This window comes from Panthera uncia, chromosome D4, assembly GCF_023721935.1.
Source record: "Panthera uncia isolate 11264 chromosome D4, Puncia_PCG_1.0, whole genome shotgun sequence".
Classification (NCBI taxonomy): Eukaryota; Metazoa; Chordata; class Mammalia; order Carnivora; family Felidae; genus Panthera; species Panthera uncia.
In genome coordinates, this window is record NC_064807.1 from 69560525 (window position 1) to 69579647 (window position 19123).

The following is a 19123-nucleotide window of genomic DNA, read 5'->3' on the forward strand; positions in this document are numbered from 1 at the left end:
TCTCTCTCTGCCCCTCCCCCGTTCATGCTGTGTCTCTCTCTGTCTCAAAAATAAATAAAAACGTTAAAAAATAAATAAATAAATAATAAAAAATAAAAAAACATAAAAGAGGCACCTGGGTGGCTCAGTCGGTTGAGTGTCTGACTCTTGATTTCAGCTCGGGTCATGATCCCAGGGTCATGGGATCAAGCTCCATGCTGAGTGTGGAACCTGCTTGGGATTCTCCCTCCCTCTCCTCTCTCTCTCTCTCTCTCTCTCTCTCTCTCTCTGTTCCCTCACTGCGCCTCTCCTCAACTCATGCTCTCTCATTCTTGCACTCTCTTTCTCTCTGAAATTAAGAAAAAACAACAACATAAGAAAAGGGAACAAGGAGCATACATCCTTCGGCCAAGAAGTCAGATGTCCTCTCCAGTTCAGTTTTGTGTACTCTGTTCAGATTTGTCTCAGCACCATCCCTTTCCACTAAGGACCTGTGCTGGGGCCCTGTGGGCAGTAAATGGTAAATATAAAAGGGCTGAGAACTCCCTTACTCCACTGAGGCACTAGGTGAAGTTCCCCTCTAAAGAATTCAGCCTAATGCGGGATGAAGTGTGGTCCAAAGGGATGGGAGGGAGGGCAAACAGTATTTTCCGTAAGCAGCAAGTGGACACTAGGAATGGGGAATAAGGACTCAAGGGAGGCCGTCACCCATGAGACCTGAGGATGTAAAGGCGGGAGAAGTAAGCCAGACCTCCACCTGAACAGAAAAGGGACATTGCAGATCTCTCCACTTGTTACCACAGCATACATTCATTCTTTACTTCTGCTGGCTTCATAATATTTGTTGAATATTTCTTCACCATAAAATTTGTTGAACTATCCCCAAGATTTACACATTTAAGCCGTTTCCAATATTGTAAGGAGAATATTCAGCCTTTTCCTGACTCATAACATTCTAAGTTCTCAGAAGGGGTTAGGTAGTGAGTCAATGTGATGAAATAATTTTGAGTCTTAATAGATAAATATAATCAAATTAGTTTTTCAATTTCACTTTTTCTACTGCAAAAGGTACTATCACTAAAAACAAAAACAAAAAAAATTATCATTTTCATTACTCCCTCTTCAAATGTTTGATGTTGTCATTTAAAAACTTCCAAATTGGGGCGCCTGGGTGGCTCGGTCAGTTAAGCGTCCGACTTCAGCTCAGGTCATGATCTCACAGTTCGTGAGTTCGAGCCCCACGTCGGGCTCTGTGCTGACAGCTTGGAGCCTATTTCGGATTCTGTGTCTCCCTCTCTCTCTGCCCCTCCCCTGTTCATGCTCTGTCTCTCTCTGTCTCAAAAATAAATAAACGTTAAAAATAATAAATAAATAAATAAATAAATAAATAAATAAAATAAAAACTTCCAAATTCAGGGTGCCTGTGTGGCTCAGTTGGTTAAGCATCCAACTCTTGATTTCCGCTCAGGTCATGATCTCACGGTTTGTGGGTTCAAGCCCCACTTCGGGCTCTGCGCTGACAGCACAGAGCCTGCTTGGGATTCTCTCTCTCTCCCTCTCTCTCTACCCCTTCCCCCCTTCCCCCCTCAAAAATAAGTAAACTTAAAAAAAAAAAAAACTTCAAGTTCTGGTTGACCATTTTCTTCTTTACTTTGCTACTTCATTAAATGGGAAATGGTATCTATTTGTTTCTTTCATTTCCAACAGAGATTTTTTCCCCACAATTATTTAACTTCATTATCTTTCTTAATAATTTTTTTCATTTCCTTTGTCCATTAAAATTCTACCTCACTGAAGGGCATCTGGGTGGCTCTGTCAGTTAAGTGTCTAACTCATGGTTTCAGCTCAGGTCATGAACCCAGTGTTGTGGGATCTAGCCTTGCACCAGGTTCCGAGCTGAGCATGGAGCCTGCTTAAGGTTCTCTCTCCCCCTTGTCCCTCCCCCACTTTCTCTCTCTCTCTCTCTCTCTCTCTCTCTCTCTCTCTAAAATAATAAAATAAAATTCTATTTCACTTCCCTCTCCAGTAATTTTTCATAGGTTTTAGATAACTCTGAATCCAATATTGAGACCTTATGCCCAAGTAGAAAAAGAATCATAGATTCAGGTTATAAATTAATGTAAAATGGTATCTATATAACAATGCTTAACTTACAGATTTATAATCCTACACCCTTGAACAAGGAGGTGTTTGTTACTGATAAGGTAAATTGCCAAGGCTTACAAATACGATGCATACAATTTCTGAAAAAGATGGAAAAAAGATGGCAAAAAATGTAAGAATCTTTTTTTAATTATGTAAGAACCTGAATGTATATACATAAAAGTATAATTCATGAACAAAAATGATGCATATTCATAATAGTTACCACCTAGGCAACTACCAGGTACCTAGAATTTTATTTAAAAGACTTATAACAAAGTAGACTTTATTCATAAGGAAATCGATGCTCAAGTTCATACTAAAAAATAATTCAAATCTTGATCAGCATAATTTCAAAGTCATGGTCTTGCCATACAGTGCTCTTCTTAGGGAGTTGCAAGGTAAGTCATATGAGTTAAAAGATCATAAAACTCCTATTTCCTCTCTCGTCTAACATTCATAATTTATGTTTTTTGATGTATAATTTTATGGCTTTTTAAAAACTCTATATTAGTTTGGGAATATGTGCAGTTAAATAAGATTCTAATTAGACAAACACAATATAAATACTAAGACCCTAGAATTGTTAAATATTGTTTATACCTATCAAAGTATGTCCCAGATAGATTTGTGTTAAGGAAAATCCCATAGAATCAGTATTGTGCAATAGATATTTCCCTGCTTTAACACCTGAGGACAGAACACTAAGTCACATTTTTGAATACTTCATCTCTCTCCACACACCACTGCCTCATCCAAGATAAGCCCACCAACACCAGGAACTGACTCCTCATTTCAAGGCCTCATTCCTGGTTATAAGTCCCTTTTAGAGAGAAAATTTCATCTACCAGGTAACTCTCTTCTCTACCACTACTGGGCCTGACATTGTCACATGGTGTCCCTGTTGAAACCCAGATAGTTCTATCACTTATGCATGATCCAGCTTGTTTCCTGACAGATTTATGGCAAAATGGTACACACCTCCACCAACAATCTTTCAACCCATCAGCTCTATGACAACTGTCCACTACCAGGGAGAGTTCCTTCAGTTCAGGCTTTTCTACCAATGGGAATGGAACTTACCTGAAGTTTATTCAACCAGCCTGTAGAGGACAAAAGACTGAAAGATAAGCAACACATGTAGGGAGGCTATGAGAATCTGGTCTTCATGAACCAAATAAATTACCACTTGATCAATCATTGGTTTTATTAAAATAAAACCCCAAGGCCAAAAAAAAAGGGGGGGATGGTAAACACAGCCCCCATGCTATACTGACTGGATTCATGTCACTTGGGCCCATGGGCTTCTGGACATTTCAACAGATCGTCCAAATTCGATTTTGCTTCTCAGTTATTTCAGCCTTATCCATATGCACAAGCAGCCATCTTCCCCAAGACACAGTCAGGATTGGGATGACTGGATCCAGGATTTCAGATCTCAGCATCTGCTAAGAGTTATCATATTCTCTCTCTCCCTCTTTCTCTCTCTTCCTTCCTCTCTGCTCCCTCTCTTCCTCCCTCCCTCCACCCGCACCTCCTCCCTTCTGTCTCCCCACAAAACCCCTACTTCCCAAGAGCAGAATACTTCACTTCTTTTCATTCTCAAGATCCGTCCCCCTTTTCATTCTCCAGGGATGGTTTGTTTGGTTTTTTTTCCGGAAAAAATCCAACCATGTTATAATTGAAAAAGTCCCTTTCAGAGTCTGTTTTGCTTCCAATGAGATCAGCTGTGTTGAGTTGCAAATCTAGCAATGAGAGATATTCATATTGTACAAAAGTCCATCCTGAGAATAGGTTCAAGAGTTTGGGATGTGATGAATGAAATGTGCTCTAGGACATGAGAATGTCAAAATTTTATAAGAAGATAGTCTAACCCATGAATGTGTATTAAAGTTACACACTTTGACCACAGCCATCTACTTACATTCATGGTAAGAACCTAAATGAGCTTATTAAATCACCTATTAAACATAGAGTTCTCCAAGGAACTGTCTCTCACGTTAAACACTGCTCTCTCCATAACAAGAAAAAGCATTAGTACCTCTAAAGAAGGGCCTAAGAATATATGTAAACTCTAGACAAAGTTCAGAAACTGAGTATCAAGGGCCCTTGGTTTTGTATTCTCTAAGAAAATAATGCACAACAGTTAGAAATGCTTGGTGACATATTAATGAAAGTCAGCCTGCATAACTTTAATTGGGTACTGGAAATTGTTCCTTGTGTTGCCAACAAAAAACAGATGGAGAGTATCATTTCAAAGAAAGAGGTAATGAAACTTCCCTTGAAGAAATTGCTTAAGAAAAATGGTAACACTTGATAATAGAATAATCTTTAAGAACACACACCATGTGACACTTAAGTGGAAAAAACAAAAACAAAAATAAAAGAAGAGTAAACGCACTAACTTCATTCCTAACGCGTATCGATCTGATGCCTAGAGAGTGCCAGCTCCCTACCCAAAAACTATCTCATCATTGGACCTCTCATGATATTGCCAGTTACAAGGAAGAGAATGTTCTGGCCATCTGCCTCATCTGAGGTTTATTCACACGAGTGGTAGAGAACCCAAGTCTAAAAGATAAGCAACACGTGTAGACAGATTATGAGATCCTGGACATCATGAACCAAATAACTTACCAATTGCTTAATCCCTGGCTTCAACAAAATAAAACTCCAGTGGAAAGAAGATTCTCATGACTCATGGGGAAGGGAAATTTTCTCATTCCAGTAAATGAATTTCTGACACATATCCACAGCTGTTATATAGCCATAATTAAGACCTGCTCAATTTGAGTGGATAATCTATCATTAATCATTCAAAATAAATAGGTACTCCAAACAAAACATATCTTTGTGTAGCATTTTAGAATAGATAGAATAACAGATTCTACAGACTTTTTCAAGTTCCTAGCCACCCTCTTGTGACAACTCATCACCCTTTCCTACACCCGACTTTATGTTGTTCTCCCTTGTTGTCGACGATCAGCAATGTCTCTGACTCTATTCTTCCTTCACATCCTTGATCTACTGGCATCACATCCAGCACTGACAACCAGTGGATCAATCTGTGGTTAATTCATTACTGAACAATTGAAAACTCATTCTAACTCCAGTCTCTAACATTGGGAATACTGTCTGTAACCTGATTTTGCTTCTACCTGACTTTACGGGCTTGAGTGAGTCATGACACTTTCTGGGTTTTAACTTCCCTGTTGTTAAAGTGAAGGGTAAGACTAGATAACTCCGAGTCCCCCTCCAGTTACCATGTTCTCATTCTTGAACTCATAGCAACATCAAAGTAGTTTCTAATTCTTAAAATACTTTCTTTGAATGCACCACTAAATTTGACCTTCATACAGCCCTTGGAGGTTGGTAAGGTAAATATTACTAGTTCCATTTTGTAATGAGAAAGATGGGGTTCAGCATTAAAAAAAAGTTTATTGAAGCCACACCACTTGCTGGTGGCAGAAGTCTTCTGAGTCCTAATATAGTGCTTGTTCCATTGCACTGTGCTATTCCATGATATAATTGTAAGATGAACAGAGGCTCCCAGTGGGCATGCCTGGGGGACAAGAATGATCAGGATTGGGTTTTCATTCAGCTCACTGCCTTCAGGTGGCCCTTTTCTTGACGGGTGCCTGAATAATATATTCTGGTAGAATTCTATAAGGGATGAAAAAGGAGATGGAAGAGTTTCAGGGAAAGGGTGAAGAAGAGAAAGGGAGAGATGTAAAAACCACCATATAGAGTGAAACTTTAGGGAAGAAACATTCTTGAGGAGGACTTTTAAGAAGTTTTGTTCTAAGGTGTGCATTGAAATCCTATCTTCCTTATCCATGATAAAGCAGCAGTAAAAACCAACATCTTTTTTTAATGTTTTTGAGTTAGACCTGTATTTTTTTTTTTAACGTTTATTTATTTTTGAGACAGAGAGAGACAGAGCATGAACGGGGGAGGGGCAGAGAGAGAGGGAGACACAGAATCGGAAACAGGCTCCAGGCTCTGAGCTGTCAGCACAGAGCCCGACGCGGGGCTCGAACTCACGGACCGCGAGATCGTGACCTGAGCCGAAGTCGGACGCTTGACCGACTGAGCCACCCAGGCGCCCCAAGTTAGACCTGTATTTTATTTTGATTTTTACATGAATGAATTTCTCAGATGGGTCCCAACATTTGTGTTATAATAAGAGGAAGAACACTTTTACATATCATCAGTCCCACTGAGCCAAATTAGACAAAGCAATAAGTTCCCCTATGTCTCTCTCTCCCTCACCCCCCGCCACACACACAGAAGGTATTGTTAGTCATCACTTTGACCTGAGAATATATAATCTTCTACTTACCTTTTTACTGAAGAAATAGCTAACTCTGAGCCCATTAACTGTTTGATACACCTGGGAGATGTTGTGTGCCATAGAAGATTACAGATAAAGTAGGAGGATATGAAAGCGCCCTTCTATCTGACTCCAACTGAATGCTGAACCTTCAGCGTGCTGAAGCTGGTGCCCATCATCCTAATGTTGAAGATTCATCTGGAGTTTAGGGAAGCACAGTGTCCTGAAAAAATAAATCAACATAAAGCCAAGGGAAAGATTTGAGTTACCTGATCTAAATAAGACACTTTCAACCTTAAAACGTCTCCCAAAAGGCAGTATTTCCCAATCTGAGGGATCTGAAACTGTGGGGGCTGCAAATTGTATGCAAGGACTGTACAAACTGATAGGGCATATGTGCCTTTTCAACAGATAGATACCCTAAAATACAACCAAGATGGGGAAAAATGACATTGCAAACTTTAAAAGTTTGTAAACTATTGACATAAAAAGAAACACAGTGAAGTCCAACTTAATTTTAAAGGTACTTTCCTGTACTTTAGTTTTAATCTATCTTCCAAGTCTACTCATAAGATTTGCCATGCACAAAGGACAACAATAGTATTTAGCTAATTTGTTTGGCAGATGAGTACCTTTTACTCCTTCACCTTGGTAAACCACATTTTTAAAAAAGGCATTCAAAGGAGAAATTTCCATAGGATAATGGGAGTAAAACAATATCCCAAATTTCTTACTAGACATGGTGGAATATCATTTAGAAAGCATTCAAATTTAGCACAAACAATGTAGTTTACAGGAGATCTATTTCTTTGCATCCACACAGGAAGTAGAAACTTACACTTTGAGTTCCTTCTACATGGCAAGTCCTTCAAGTACACTACTTATCACTATAATCTTAAGAGCTAGGTATTATTCTCATTTTAAGAAGAAATAAGGAAAGCGTAAGTAAAATGTCTAAGGTAACTCAACAATTGAGTGATAGAGTATTATTTACACCTAGATTTCTCTGATTATGATGATTTTCCTATGCTTTTTCACTATACCATGATGCCACTACACCATAATGTGACCTTTTCACTCTACCATAACAGTTCCTTAGCAATGTGAGCTCTGCGTACCAGAAAGTACCAATATGTACACAATTTATGTCTCGTGTTTGGCTCATATTCTTTTGCATTAGAAAAAGCTCAGGAAGTGTATAGAGGAAGATGTGGATTTGCACTCGATCTGCATAATGCATTAGGATTTCAGAGTACATTAGGCTATTAGAAAAGCTGACTTCAAATATCATAGAATTGAGTGATCCCAAATTAATGGCACTCCTCTTTTCCTGCCTGAATTCTGCACCTACTGAGAGACAGAAAAGTGAGCAGAGGAGGGCAAAAATATCTCCTTTATTTTTGATAAGGGAAGGACATGGCTTTCAGTCTATCTGCCAAGTGGGCCTTCTGATATAATATGTACCCCCAGAATTAGGCAGGCTTGCCTCCTTACCACAGACCAACTAGACAGTCTCAGCCCTTTCCACATTGGGGCCTGTACTTGTAGAGTGTACAGCATAGAAGAGCCAATCGGTATGTGGGGCTTCCTTCAGAAAGTTTGCTTCCAAGAAAAGGAAGGAAATAAAGGGCTGAGTTATGCATGCCCCGTTCCTTTCTCAAAATCTTAAATCAGGTAATTTACTCCACCCATGCCTATGTGAGAAGGGTCTGAGGAAAGACTCTAAGAGGAGCATGTAGGCAAAAAAATCCTACGAAAACAAGGAAGTTTTCAATGCCTAAGAAGTTTCAATGCCTAAGTGCCATTTATGATAAGGAGGTTGAGCAGCAGAGAGGCCGAGCGCAAAAGCTAGATGAGTATGTCCCTTACCCAGAACTATAGTCAAGCATCCAGACACAGATGAGCAGGAGAATGGGATCAGGAAACCAGAGGAAGGGAGCCTGAAGGGAACATCGTAAGGGATGACCAAAAGCCAATATCTGGAGCTAGAGGATGAAAATCAGAGAAATGGAGACCAAAGTAAAGGGTGAAGCAACGAACAGTAATAACCAAACACCTGAGATAGGAGCTATTGTCTCTGCCTAAGTTTTACAAGCTCATAGCAGCATGCTAGATAGGAAAGGTGCCTAAAATCATAAAAGTGCTGAAACCTACCCTTCCATCATGGAGTAAAGTCAAGGTTTCCTTGGGTTTACCTAGCCATAAGCTTTGAAGTATAGAGAGATATCCTTGAGGTGGGATACAGAGTTCCATGAGTTTCACTCTTAGCCAGGGCCCCAGGTTCTGGTATTCCCCACAGTATATGTGGGGTTTCCCATCATAAGGTATCAGGGTTGGACGTTCAAGCTTAGGAGTGGAGAAGCACACTGGTTATGTATGGAGAGTTAGAAGCTGCAATTGGAGCTGAAAAGCCATGGAATTGGTGATCTCTATTGGTTTGACAAGGGGTGGCCCTTTGGTTTGTGGCACAAGTTAATGGTTACATGCATGTCTTGGAGATTCTTTAGAATGTCCTGAAGCTTCTCCAGAAAGTAGGCAAATGCTGATATAATGTAGATATTATGAGGTTTTAACTATTTAACTGTTAAAGTTAGGAATTCATTTAGTGATTTTTTTTAAATTTTTTAATGTTTATTTATTTTTAAGAGAGAGACAGAGAGCAGGGGAGGGCAGAAAGAGGGGGAGACACAGAATCCAAAACAGGCTCCAGTCTCCAAGCTGTCACCACAGAGCCTGATGTGGGGCTCGAACTCACAAATGGTGAGATTATGACCTGAACCAAAGTCAGATGCTTGACTGAGCCACCAGGTACCTTGTAGTTTAGTGATTATTAATAACAAACCAAAAACAGTGGATTAATCAGATTTAAAGTTTACTTTGTCTGCTACATAACTGAAGTCCAGAGGTAAGCAGACTAAAGCTATTTTGGCAGTTCTATGAAGCCCAAAAACTTCACAGTAGCACTCTCCAGGTACCCAGTTTCCTTCTGGCTTTGTACTTTAATCCTTGCCTTCCACATGGCTACCAACACTCCAGCCATCATGTCTATGTTTCAGGCAGAAATAAAGAGAAGGGCATGAGTAACTTTTCCTTAAGCCTCACCTGACAATTTCTGCTTATATCTCATTGGGTAGAATTAAGTCAAAGGCTACCCCATGATCAAGGAAGGCAGGAATTTGTAGTGTTTCAGGTGGGTATATTACTAACATCAATAAAATCCAGGTCTGTTGGCAAGGAAGAAGAGTAGATATTCAAAAGGCAACCCACAGTCTCTTACACAGAGGTACAGAGAAAAGGGATAATGTGGTCCCAAGTCATTACTGCTATGTATGTGGACATTCTGGATAAAGGATTAGAGTGACTTATTAATGCTACACAAATTCTATGGGGGTGCCCCAGGGAAGTTCATGTTTCAAGACTGGGTAGGGCTATTTACTTCATAAGCCCCTAGGTCTGTCCTCTCTGCAGATGCAATATCACAGTTGTCTGTGCACTAAATCAGGGGTTCTAAACTACATCTTTTTTTTTTAATCTCTCTTTGCCTTTTTAATTTTTTTAATATGAAATTTATTGTCAAATTGGTTTCCATACAACACCCAGCGCTCATCCCATAAACTACATCTTTTGAAAGAATGCTGGTCTGTCTATACCAAAATCACCAGAATACTTACTTAAACTACAACCTCCTAGATCTTGCTGCACAGACATAGTTTAGGCACCACATTCTATGTGGTGCCATATCAGAAAAGGCTACTAAAAGCCATCATGGACTGTGTGAGGTTTAGCTGAAGGGTGTAAATGACTCCAGCTGAACAGGTACTTCTGGGCAGCCTGGGCCACCTTTGGAGACAGTGGCAGTGTTCTCTCCTGAGAAAGAAGGGTTCTCAAGGTGGGGCAGGCTCACTTGCCTCCTAATGACACAGCCTGAGGGGCAGAGGGCCTGGCTGGCTTCATAGCATTCCCAGCACTCATTCAGAAGAGAAGCCAACTCTCTCAAAGAGGAAAGCCCACACTTCCAGGTGTTTTGCTGATCTTCCCCATCCTCAACCCATGCCTCAACTGCTTCAAGCTAGGAGCATTGGAATGCATCAACACACCAGCAGACTCTTGGAAAAAGTTTTCCATGCCTCAAAGGCAATCTTGAGTAAGTAACTACCATCCCTTCAAGGTAGCTAACTCATTTCTGGCCTCTTAGTCTCCACATATCTTAGAATTCATAAACTCTACAGTTAGTGTTCCAATAGATAGATAGATAGATAGATAGACAGATAGACATCTAAAAGTCTTATGTCAAATTATTCATTCCTTTTTAAAAAAAAAAACGGTCCTTTGCATAGGAAGAGAAAGCTTTTAAACAAAAACATTTTAAAGGTTTATGATTATTATATCTATAAAATAAAATATGAGGTGACAGGAAGAAGAAAACAGAGAAGGGGGAGGAAATGCAATACATCTTTTTACTCTGGCTGAGCCCAACAGAAGCTAACTATAAGATCCAAGCACGAAATGATCAAGTTCCCAAAACTACACTCCCATCTACATCTTCTACCATGTTCCCAAACTCTATACTAATGTTCATTCTAGGCCCTTCCTCAAATTTTAATCTTGTACTTTCAATCCATTCAATCGCCATCACATAATAAGCACACTACTATGAAAACTTCTGTTCTTAGTGGTCTGAAGGTTCCTTAAGTCTCATCTCCCATCTTGAGACTTCAATCCCACTGATGTCCCTACCGTGGACATTCTGAAGTCATCTGCCCTCCCTACAACCAATCAGTGCCCTTGTGTACCCTTAGCAGAAATTACCAACATCCTTGTGCATTCAGTGGAGGAACAGTTATATTTTAGACACTCACAAAGGAGTGGAAACAAAAGGAGCTGCCACTTTATCAACTCCTAAGCTGACCTACTCATGATCTCAGAATTCACCTGCAAGTCATATTTCATTTTAGTGAAGCACTTCTTCATGGTAGCTGGCTAATTTCTGTAAAAGTAATTTACATCCATTTCCTCTTGTTACGTCACTGACTCCTCCCATAAGCCTAACAGGCAGCTATTAATCCATTATTTTCTCTTGGGACCTCTTTCCTTCAGCTTTCATACTTTTTGGTATCCTAATATCTTAAAACAGTAAAGCTTTCAAAAGTGACTAACTTAGCCTAAGATGTTATTCATACATATAAAAAGTAGTTTTCAGAAATATCTCACACAGCTAGCCCCTTCCTTCAAATGGTGTCTAATATAAAAACTTGATGTGGTAAGGGGCATTAAGGAATCTACTCCGGAAATCATTGCTTCACTATATACTAACTAATCTGGATGTAAATTTTTAAAAATAAAAAATAAAGTTAAATTAAAAAAAAAAAAAACTTGATGTGTAAGTGGCTCTGTTTTCAGGGGTGGGAGAACCCAGATAGGTGGGCTCATGCTCATTGAGGCTTTCCAGAAGGACCTTTCCAGAAATCTAGGAATCTGTAGACCACATTTTGAAAAAACTTGTACTAAAGGAATCTGAATTCTTTAAATACCTTATAAATATTGACAAGTTCTACCCTGATTTGTAGACCATGTCACGCTTGGATAGGTCTAAATATTAAAAAGTATATGAACAAGTCAACATAGAATCAATGAAAACATACTGCAACAAAGAAAGGAGCCAGCCATAAGGCATGAAACCTCAGAATAGAAGTACTGTTAAAAAGGGGCACCTGGGTGACTCAGTTGGTTAAGCATCCAACTTTCTATTTTGGCTCAGGTCATGATCTCATGGCCATGGGACTGAGCCCCACATCAGGCTCCGTACTGCATGAAGCCTGGTTGGGTCTCTTTCTCTCCCTCTCCCTCTCCGTCTCCCTCTCCCTCTGTCTCTCTCCCACTTGTGTGCTCTTTCTCTCCCTCTCTCTAAGTAAATAAATAAACACTTAGAAATACTGTTAAAAATAATAAAATGATTTCTAAAAGAACCAGAAAAAAACTCTAGCAACTAGTGTTCCCAAAGACACAGAAGATACGATTTTTGTAAAACAGAAATAGCAACTTTTAATGAAGAATACAGCTTAACGAGGAAAGAGATGCTGAAGAAGCTAGAAAAAAGTACAAGAAAGTCCAATATATCATAACAAAGTTAGAAATCCATTGAAGGAGGTCAAAAGCAGAAGTGACATTAATGTACCTGGAACAATATATTGAAGACAAACTTGAGAAGGTATCACTACACAGAGAGGAAATGAGAACAAAAATGTTAATTATGACAGGAAAAAATAGTAAGTTTTAAGAACATGGAATTGGCTAGATCATCCTGACAGAAAACCATCAACGAAACATTGGCCTTCAATGACACGCTGACCACATGAACTTAACAGACATACACAGAAGAACAGGGAATAAAATCCAACCTAAGATTGATGTGTCTTGAAGAAAGAAATAAGAAATAGGAGGACCCAAGAACAAACTAAAAAAGAAAGAAAGAAGAAAACGAAGAACATTTTTCCAGCTAAAAAAAAAATAAAAAGGCCTGAATCTATTTAAAAAAAAAAAAACAAAACACACAGGGTTCATCATGTTCCAGGAACAGTTATTGAAATAGAAACCATTGCTAGACACAAAAAGGCAAACTATTTTAATTATGTAGCTAAAGAAAAGTACTATAAGATGTAAGAGGAAGAAAAGCTTACCTAGAAAGGAAGAAATTCAAGTTTCCCCCAGTCTCCATTACACATTTAAATTCTGTTATAAAATGGAGGTGTTCTGTAAAATGTTGAGGGAAAAAATCCTAGTGAAACAAAATACCAAACTTAGTTTCTCCTTCACAAACACAAGCAACAGAAAGAACTTCTCATACAAGGATTCAGCAGGAATGCCACAAATGTACACCCTTCATAGAAATGTCCTAAAGTACATTCTATAGCTGAGGAAGTCAAAAGAGGATTTCAGAAGTCAACAGTCAAACTATGCAGGCACTGCTGTCAGCACGTATAGAAAACAATTTGACACAGAAAATAACTACAAAACTTATTATAAATATAATTTTTGAGTTGCACTCAAAGCCAATAAAAAAAAGAAGTTGCAAGGAAACTTTCATTGGTTAAAAGAAAATGCTATTTAGGAATAATTCCACGAGAATAAATCACAGAAAGGACAGAGAATGCCAAAGCTAAATAAACTCCTCACCATGAAGTAGAGCAAGTTGAAAAGTATTTTTTGAACTTTATTTTTAAGAAACCGTAAGACTGCCATTTATGATATTCTGATGAACTAAAAGGAAAGCTCATTCCACAAGTGGACCCCTACAGGAGTCTGAAATTTTGAGGAACTGAAATTGTAAAGTTGTCCCACTGGATTACTAATGCCCCTAGGCTCCTGGAAGAAGGAAACAGAAATCCTTTTGGAATGAACCAACCTTCAACACAGGCCTCAAAGAATTCACCCCCCCCCCCACAAAAAAAATCCAAGGAATATGAACAGCATACAGTAAGAAATCACAAAATATACAAGGAAAGAGGGTACCAGAAGAGAAAATCTATAGTAATAGTAGAGAGCAAAAGCAGACTTTCAAAGAGTTCAGATATTGCAACTATTAGACACAGAATATGGAAAAGTATATTGGATTAAGATATTTAAAGAAATAAATAAGTGTTGGCTGTTGGTTAAGACACCCACTCTTGGTTTCGGCTCAGGTCGTGATCTCACGGTTGGTGAGATGGATCCCCATCTGGGTCTCTGTGCTGTCAGGTTGGAGACTGCTTGGGATTCTTCCTCTCCCTTTCTCTCTGTCTCTCTCTCTCTCAAAATAAATAAATAAACATTTAAAACGAAAAAGGAAGAAGTGTTTAAAATATGATTCAGGGGCTGGGGAATGGCCAGTGGCCTGCAGAGCAACATGCCAAAGTTTTATTGTGACTCCAGTGACACATACCTCACCCATGACTCTCCATCTGTGAGGAAGACACACCACAGAGGTAGGAAGCACAAAGAGAATGTGAAATGCTATCAGAAATGGATGGGAAAGCAGTCTCAGAGCCTGATCGACAAAACAACCACTGCATATCAACAAGGCAAGATGCCTCCTACTCCATTCTCTGCTTCTCCTCCTGCAGGGGCAATGATCCCACCTCCCACCAGTTTCCTGGGTCCTCCTTGCCCTGGTATGATGCCAGCTCCCCGTATGCTGGGTCTTCCCATGATGTAGGCCCTTCCCATGATGATAGGCCCTCCTCTGCCAGGGACAATGCCAGTGTGACCTGCTCCCGGAATGAGGCCACCTATGGGAGGCCACATGCCAATGACACTTGGGCCCCCAGTGATGAGACCTCCCACCCATTCCGTGATGGTGCCCACTCAGCCAGGAATGCCTCAACCAGGCAAATAAGGAGAGAGGGGAGCTTCTTTATATCCATTTTATATTACTCGTTCTACTTCACTAGGAGATCATGGTGCTGTGACTCTGGGTGTTTTCTAACAGCATGACAAGGAAGACTTGCCCCCCCACTTCCTATTAAAGAAAGAATAGTTTTGGCAGAAGAGTAGTGAAAAAAAAAAAAAAAAAAAAAAAAAAAAGCAATTTTCATTTGTATTGTGAGATGTGAAAATTATCAACTGTTTTAAAATAGTTTAAAAATAAATAAATAATAAAAATAATAAAAAATAAAATATGATTACAAACAAGAGACTATTAAAAATGCTATAGACTGAATGCTTGTGCCCCCTCAAAATTCGTATGTTGAAACGTGCCCCCAATGTGATGACATTAGAAGTTGGAGTCTTTGGGAGGTAATTAGATCATGAGTGTGGAGCCTTCATGAATGGGTTAGTGCCCTTAAAAAAGAGACCCCAAAGGACTCCTTCACCTCTTCTGCCATGTGAGGACACAGTGAGAAGACAGACATCTATGAACCAGGAAGCAGGCTCTCACTAAACACCAATCTGCCAGCACCTTGATCTTAGACTTCCCAGCCTCTGGAACTGTGAGAAATGAATGTTTGTTATTTAAACCACCCAATCTATAGTATTTTTATTATGGCAGCCTGAAGAGACTAAGACAAAAATAAGCAGATTTAAAAAGAACAAAATTATATTCCTAGTAACAAAAAATAATAATAAAATCATTGAAATTAGCAAAGTCCATGGAAGAGTTGAACCAGAAGATTGGACACAAATAATAGTAGTAACAAAATGTTAGGTAGTTATAAAGAATTAATTCAGTATGCACCCTCCAGAGGAAAAAATACGGAAAACATAATAGGTAGGTAAAAAAACAGAAGATAAAGTAAATTTCTAACATACATCTACTTGGAATTTCAGAAGGAGGGATGAAATAGAATGGGGAAGAAGTAATACCTTAAGAGAAAATGACTAGTAATTTCTCAGAACTGACTGAAGAAACTAATACACAGTTTCAGGAAATCCAGTGAATTCCAAGTAGGATAAATAATAAGAAATCCAGGGGCACCTGGGTGGCTCAGTCAGTTAAGCATCCAACTTTGGCTTAGGTCACGATCTCATGGTTCTCATGATCTCATGGTTCTTGAGTTTGTGTCCCACTTTGAGCCCCACTATAGACTGTCTGCTGTCAGCACCAAGCCAGCTTTGGATCCTCTGTCTCCTTCTCTCTACCCCTACCTCTCCCTCCCTCTCTCTCTCTCTCAAAAATAAATAAACATTTTTTAAAAAGGTTTCGAGAGCAAGTATAAAGACATTTCAGACAAAATAAAAATTAGGAATTTGTCACCATTAGACCATCATTAAAGAAAATTCTAAAACTAAGCTGCCCAATAGAAATATAATGAGCAATATGTAAATTTAAATGCTCTGGCATAAAGCCACATTTTTAAATGCATGAAAAGGTAAAATTAATTTTAATACTGGTCTATTTAATCTAATATATTAAAAATTATTTCAATATGTAATCAATATAAAAACCATTAATGAGATATTTCACCCTTTCTGGTACCTGGTGTTTGAAATCCGGTACACACTCTATACTAACAGCAAATCTCAATTCAGACTAGTAATTATATTTCAAGTACTCAATATCCATATGACTGGTGGTTACCAATTGGTCAGCACAGTGTTAAGAGACATACTTAGAAGGAAGATTATTCCTGGTAAAATGGCTGAGATGCAAGAAGAGAAGATGAGCAAAACAAGTGGTAAAAACTTGGGCAAACCCAATGGCCCTAAGGGACACTGACTGTCTAAAACAATAATATTTATATCGTACACCAGAAGTTAGGGAAAGGTTTGATCAAATTCTGTTTAGTTTGGGGAAAGAATACTTTGTGAGGATGTTGTATATACTTCATATTACATCACATTAAGAGGTACACGACATCTAGTCAATGGTGGCAAGACTGGATCAGGGTGAAACAGCCAAATGCCTCCATCACAAAGTCATATTTTTTTCACCTTTTACCAAAAATCAGTCCATGGGGTAAGACCCAAGCAGAAGAAACAAGTACAAAGTCTGTGAGACAGAAGTACGTCTGGTGTGCTTGAGAAATAGTAAGGAGAAAGATTCCCTATACTGTAGCACTTGGCTAAGCTAATAACTGATAAGGATCATTCTACTGACAATTCTTTTAAAATGAATGTATTAGCAGGAGTGCTGATGCATAGGGGCACTTGTACCCCAATGTTTATAGCAGCACTTTCAACAATAGCCAAATTATGGAAAGAGCCTACATGTCCATCCACTGATGAATGGCTAAAGAAGTTGTGGTTCATATATACAATGGAATACTACTTGGCAATGAGAAAGAATGAGATATGGCCCTTTGTAGCAGGGTGGATGGAACTGGAGAGTGTGATGCTAAGTGAAATAAGCCATACAGAGAAAGACAGATACCATATGTTTTCACTCTTACGTGGATCCTAAGAAACTTAACAGAAGACCATGGGGGAGGGGAAGGGAAAAAAAAGTTAGAGAGGGAGGGAGCCAAACTATAAGAGACTCTTAAAAACTGAGAATAACCTGAGGCTTAATGGGGGGTGGGAGGGAGGGGAGGATGGATGATGGGCATTGAGGAGGGTACCTGTTGGGATGAGCACTGGGTGTTGTATGGAAACAAATTTGACAATAAATTTCATATTAAAAAATAAATAAATAAAATAAAAGGAATGTATTAGAATCACTATATGAATTATTCATTTAATGACTAGGATCATTTAATCAGAACTAATAAGTGATCCCTATAGCAAATAACAGTTGATATCGAATCCAGATCCCCTTGAAACCCTTGAGCCATTTCTCTGTACACACCCCCCATCCCCAGCTTCTTTGTGCTTTTGCTTCTATGGACTCCCATTTGTGATGATCTTCAGAAGATTGCCCTCAGCCACAGACACCACTTTGCACGCCTGTGCAAAAAGCTGGAAGTATCTGAGAGATGAGGTACCCCTTAGCTTAGTTTGGGTGGCTCTGAGCCAAAGAACGACTTATGAAAGCCCAGCTCTTTCGTGTCATCCTTGCGCAGGGGCCATGCTAATCTTCTCTGTATCGTTCCAATTTTAGTATATGTGCTGCCGAAGCGAGCACAAAGCCCAGCTCTTTCAAATTGGGACAAAATCTGAGCTAATTTGCTCTCCAAAGCTCTCCTGTACAATCCAGCTGAGACTAAAACTGTGCCAGGAATTGTACCCTTGCTTGGATTCCTTCTTTTCACTGATCTGTTTCTCCCACTCCCTTACCTGTTGCTCCTGAGAGCAATTCCCTAATAAATCATTTGCACATAAATACTCAGTTCAGGGTTGGCATCTGCAGAAACTGACACAAGGCAATCCCTAATTTTGAATGCCACATTACATCTGGAATTTATGTAACAAATATAATCTAATTCTATATACTCATCTGCAAAATGGAGCATGAATAGAAATCCTTTCTACTTCCATTTGAAGTGATTGGTTTCTATTAGCATACACATATATAAATAATGCATCATGAGAAGTCAGTGCAAGGCTGATCCATGAGTGGCATATACCAGCCAGGGTACAACACTATACACACAGTGTATGTCCGCACTCATACACACAGTATTAGCATTATTGAAAACTCAGCTGTGCATCACTTTTCTAGATGTGTAAAACTTCTTTGGTTCTGGAATACAAGCAAATCGCTCACCATTCCCAAGGCCTGAATGTGGCGCTTATTGTTTCAGAGACAATGGGTCTAGTGTTTGGCGCTCAGACTACATATTTCAAAGGGAATCTTTGTCTGCTTAACATGAAATAAATCAGACTCTACATTTATTGGAAAAAGAGCAATCCAGCAACCTTCACTCAAAGAAATCAGCCTTGGCGGCCTTAAGTTACAACTGTTGAGTAAAGCTATAGGTAGCCATTTAGTAATACAAACCAGAGACTTCTAAGAGGGGCTAGGAAGAAACCCACTCTTTGCCTTTCTTTAGCCATTTTTAATCACTGAGAATTTTTTTTACAGTTATGTAAATTGTTTTCAAGTACATTTCTACACTAGCTTTTTACAAACCAAAATTTCTCCCAATGGCACTATTTAAATATTTACAATTATAAGCACGTGATTGTCTGAAGTTCTTCAAATATTGTAGAGAAACTTCATCAGGTTGGGCTCTACTGTTTTATAAGAAATATTTTGGAAGTTCTCTGCTAAGGCTCGTTATTGTCCTTTAAAGGACACACATGCACATACATATA

The 19123-nt window shown here is 39.1% G+C and overlaps 1 protein-coding gene, 1 non-coding gene and 1 pseudogene across 27 annotated transcripts in view; 1 reads left to right on the top strand and 2 right to left on the bottom strand.

Moving 5' to 3' along the window:
- Positions 1-19123, bottom strand: part of LPAR1 (lysophosphatidic acid receptor 1) — a 352881-nt gene that overhangs the window by 309859 nt on the left and 23899 nt on the right. For 25 of the 26 annotated variants that reach the window (XR_007459186.1, XM_049636707.1, XM_049636689.1 and 22 more), the window contains one exon: positions 6464-6677. The exons of the other annotated variant lie outside the window; for it this stretch is intronic. The gene's annotated coding sequence lies outside the window, so the exon portion shown is untranslated. The remainder of the gene's footprint in view (positions 1-6463; positions 6678-19123) is intronic. 26 annotated transcript variants of the gene reach the window in all.
- Positions 14324-14841, top strand: LOC125926946 (U1 small nuclear ribonucleoprotein C-like; annotated as a pseudogene).
- Positions 17882-17990, bottom strand: LOC125928343 (U6 spliceosomal RNA). The gene has a single exon (XR_007459639.1). It is a non-coding gene; the product is annotated as a U6 spliceosomal RNA (small nuclear RNA).